This window comes from Mirounga leonina, unplaced genomic scaffold (genome assembly GCF_011800145.1).
Source record: "Mirounga leonina isolate KUSES-001 unplaced genomic scaffold, KU_Mleo_1.0 Mir_94, whole genome shotgun sequence".
Lineage (NCBI taxonomy): Eukaryota > Metazoa > Chordata > Mammalia > Carnivora > Phocidae > Mirounga > Mirounga leonina.
Window position 1 is genome coordinate 58,183,086 of NW_023270855.1, and position 4,798 is coordinate 58,187,883.

The window sequence follows — 4,798 nt, forward strand, 5'->3', positions numbered from 1 at the left end:
CGCCCCTCGGTTCCGCGAGCACCCCTCCGGGAGCACCCCCGTGGCAGGACTGTGCGCCAGCCCGACTCTCGTCGTCTTAGCTCTTCAGCCAGCCCTGCGGGGTCGGTGGACGCGGAGAGAGCTGTAGTCCAGCACCGCCCGAGGTGCATCTTTAAGTGCATGCTGTGTGCCTGGCTCTGGGCTCAGCCTGGCGAATGTGGCTCCTCATGGCTCTTCCCGTACCCTTTCTGTCCACGGGGGAGGCCCAGAGAGGACAGGGCTCGCCCAAGGAAGGCGAGTGGAGATGTGAGCCCAAGCCGCGAAGCTCGGTGTGCCTCGTCCGGGCGGGTGGGAAAAACGGTCTTGAAGACAGTGGGAGCTATAGAGGAATCTAGAGCAGGGGAGGGCGGAGGGGGCAGAGCCCCTTCTTGTACTCCAGGGGAGGGTTTCCTCAGGCCTTCTTAGAGGGGGCCCCTGGGCCATGGACCCCCCCTAGCCATGCCCTAGCCCAGAAGTTTCTGCTGAGGCACAGAAACCAGGTACCTTCCCAGTCAGGCCAGACTTCCCAGGAACTTGCTGTTTTGAGGCTCAGAGAGGGCAGCTGCTGGCCCGTGCTTGCCCAGCCCTGAGGTGGCGGCACCTGCCTTCCCTCAGTTTCCCCTGCGGGCCTCTGTGGGGTGATGGCCAGACACGTGGCCAATGGGGCAGCTGTGTTCCCCGGAAGCCCCTGTGACCCTGACCCGGAAGCCCCCCTTGGCGACGGGGGCGGGGGTCACACCCTGACCCGGCTCTCGGGGCCCCCCACCCATGCGGGCCTCAGCCCAGGATTAGGGGGTCAGGGTCGGGGGTCAACAGTATTTGCCGCGGCTCCTTTCAGGCGGCAAGCGGATCCGCTCTCCCTGCCACCTCAGATTTCCCGGACAAAGGCTCGGTGGAGCGCCTGGGTGGAGGGGCGGCCAAGCACCCCTGGGAAAGTCCTGGGAGGGTGTCCGCGCCCCCAGCCGCCTCTGCCCACGCAGCCTCCATCCGATGCTCAGTAGGTGCACCCATGCTGCAGGTGGGGACACTGAGACCGGGAGAGGGACTCAGGCGGGCCGCCACGCAGGAGGCCGCTGGGCTCAGGGTCCCGTGGGGTTTCGTGCGGGCCGTGGCCAGCATGAGCCCCGCGGCTCAGCAGCAGAGATGATGTCCCTGCCGGCGAGTGGGCGGGGGCCAACGGCAGACAAAGGCGGGCAGGCTGGGCCCACGGGGGCGCGTTCCGCTCGTCAGCCTCGGTTCCACTTGAGTCCATCCTGGACAGGCCGGATAATCCCTCCCCCGACCACTGCTGGGCCGTGACGACTTGAAGGGGCCCAGCGGGCCTGACTGACGGCTGGGCGGGGGCGGGTGCTGGAGACCCCCAACTTCCTCCCCCCAGCGCTGGGAACAGCTTCAAGCCAGCCCCAGTGGTGACGATGGGGAAACTGAGTCATGGGGGGGCCACACACAGCCGCTCACATCGCACAGTGAGGCCCAGACCCTGGGTCGGCCTTGCTGGGACCTCCCCACCCCCACACAACCTCCCCGGGGACCTAGAGGGACTCGGGGGCCTGGGCCCAGGAATCACTCACCTCTTGTTCATTCCCCAGCACCTGGGCAGCAGGTACACCCAGGTGGCTGGACCAGAGCCAGACCAGGGGCCCAGGGAAGGCCCACAGAAATGGCTGTGTCCGACCGTTTCCCTGCCCTGAGCTCTGCTGGATGGGGCCACGGGGTCTCATCTCACCCTCCGCCCCACACACCTGGGTCCCTGGAAGGATCTCTGTGGGTGGGGCTGGCATCTCAGAGCAGAGGCATCCTGAGGGTGGGATGGGACTGGGGGAGTGTGGGGGCTGAGCTGGGGAAACTGAGGCCCGAGGGAACTGGGGTCAGTGTTCCCACAGCAGATTCTGGGAGGGAGGCCAAGGCCACTTGGGCTAAAACCCCTGCCAGGGCTCCCTGCCGCCCTCAGAAGGAGAGATGGAAGCCCTCTCTGCCACCCCGTCCTCCCACCCCAGCCTTGGCCTCCTCTGTGCGATTGTCCATCCGGCCATGAAGCTGGGCATCCACCTGAGTTCCCAGAACGCTGAGCGAAGGTGTGGGCACATCCATGGTGACTTCATCCAGGTCCAGGGACCCTGAAATCCCAGCCCTGGGATCCTACGCCTTGCCGGAGGGCTCCTCATTGGCCGGGGCAGGGGCTCACCAGCAGTTTGGTCTGGTCAAAGCCCCCGCTGTGTGGTCCCCGATCTTTCACACCATCAAGGCCACCTTTGGAGAGGGGTCCACTTTGCAGCACCCCAAGTGCACACCCAAGTGGGTGTGCTGGGTCTGAGCCTCTCTGGGCCTCAGTTTCCCCAGCTATAAAATGGGTGCTGGCTTCTGCATAGTAAGACCTCTCCCCCTCTGCCTCAACTCCTGGGGACTGCTCCCCACAACCCTCAAGAGACCCCGCTCCGTTCATTAATCCACCAGCCGGCCCTCGCCTCGGTTTCCCCTCCTGGTGGCCTAATCCCTGGATTGTCAGAGGCTGGTTTTACATACATTTAGAGGCTTTTCATAATAGATTTACTGGGCCTTGCCGCCTGGCGATTAGCTGCTCCTTAATTGAAAACTCCCTTCCCGCCCGCCCCTCCACCCCTGTGGGCCAGGCTCAGGAGAAGAGAAGGGGCCAGGGAGGACCCCATAGCCGTGCGGGCCTCCAGGGGGCCTCCCCGTGTGCTCGAGTGGGGTCTCCCTGGCATCCAGCGTGATGGGGGCTGCCAGGACCTCACAAGGAGGATCTGCTGCTGACCCCAGCCCATGAGGGGCCGGGCCAGGGCTCAGACCTGCCTGTCCCACCCCCAACACCCAGGGCTACCATGGTGTCTTCGGTTCAGATGGGGGCACGTGACTTGCGCGGGGACCCCCCCAACTGAGGAGCTGGCCTCACCCTACCCCCGGCCTGCGGGACCCCTGGGCTCCCACGCGAGGCTCAAGAATGTGGGTGTTGGACTCCTCATCTCACTTCCTGATCCCGAGTGTCTTCCCAGGTGCCCAGCAGGCTGCGGGGGTCAGGGAAGGACAACAGAGAGCCAGTGATGTGTCCTCACCCCTCCACCCCCCCAGCCATCGCTGCCAGGTCCCCAACGAGGCGATTTAATTCCACTTGTCACCAGGATGTGGGCCGGGTTTATTTACCTGGTGTATATATGTATTTTAATTTCAAGATCTGCCAGCCCGCATAGCTGATTCCTGCAGTGCCCCTGCTGCCCCCTCATCCGAGAGAGGCCGCTCCCCACCAACTACCCCCCATACCAGGCACTCCCTAAGGCATGAACAATGGAGAATGAGGCCAGCACCTCCAGCCTCACCCCGCTGGTGACAAAGAGCACTTGATTTGGAGTCCACGCACAAAACACACTTAGCCATTCAACACACGTTCTGCAAGGGGCACTGACTTTGTGCGAGACACTGGGGCTATGCAGGGAGGGAGGAACCAAAGTTCCTGGCCTTGTGGGGACAGCTCTTCAGCTCGCCGAGGATCCCAGGCTCTGAGCCCCCTCTCTGTGCCACCATTGCACCATTTTCCACGTGAGCAAACGGGGAGCTGCACCAGAACCCGGACTGGTCTGACGTCTGGAGCTGTGCCTTCAGCCAGGGCCGGCGACTAACCAATCCGTGCCTCAGTTTCCCCTCCCGGCCACAGTGCCATGTAGAACTGCAGCCTGGCGGTAGGCGTGAGGAGTGACACTAACCAGTGCGCGGGACTCTGGCAGCATCCCCTCGTGAACACTCAGGCCGCAGAGGGGAGCAGAGAGACAGAAAACCATAATTCTGGCGCCTGGCAGGGGTGGGGCCGGGCAAAGCCGCGGAGAAGGGCCAGGGGGCATTCCCAAGCAGGTGCCGTGGAGAGCCCCTCTGGGGGTGCCCCACGGCAGGAAAATAACAGGCTCTAATTTGGGCTGCTTAGGGTCCAGCCCCCCACCTCGCCCACGGCCCACTCAGGTGCCCCTTGTCCCGCCCCCCCACAGGCCTGCCGGCTCCTCAGAGCCCACACTGCATCACTTTACAAGGAAAATGATTCCAGACTCCCCTGTGCTGCTTACCGGGGCTGCTGGGGTGGGAGGCCCGGCCCCTTCCCCCGGGCTGGAGTGAGGACAATCAGGCCCTCCCCCATCCCACCCCCATCCCTGCTAACGGCCCCTCAGGCGCCGACACGACAGCCGGGTGCCCGCTGTGGGGCCTGGGGCTGGATGCGACCCCTTCTGGCCTCAGCTTTCCCATCTGTAAAATGGGTCTCAGATGGGTCTCATGGGCGTGGCAGATGCATCACATCACACAAATGGGGAAACCGAGTCCTCCGGGGGAAGGTGGCTCAGACAAAGCTGGCCAAAATGGGAGGAAGAAGAAAACCAGGCCTCCCCTCCAGTCTCCTCCCAGAGACCGGAGCTCACGCCCTCAGTTTGTAAATGGGCAAACTGAGGCCCCGAGCGAGGAGCTGGGACCTGAAGGGGGAGACGATGCTCTTTCAAAAGGGAGAGAGCGCAGGGAACAGAGCGCCCGTTGGGGGACCGGCCCGGGCAAAGGCACGGAGGAGGGAAGGGCTGGCCGGCGGGAGCCCCGGCGAGCCCCAGCGAAAGGCACCCGGTGAGGGGTGGGGAGGGGCCTGGCGAAGGGGGCGGGGCCTCGCGGGAGGGGTGGGGCCCGGTCCCGGGAGGGAGCCGGGGAGGGCGATGGGGCGGGGCCTGGGTTAGAGGGGGCGGGTCCTAGCGGGGGTGGGGCCTGGTCCTGGGCTGGAGCCGGGGAGGGCGATGGGGCG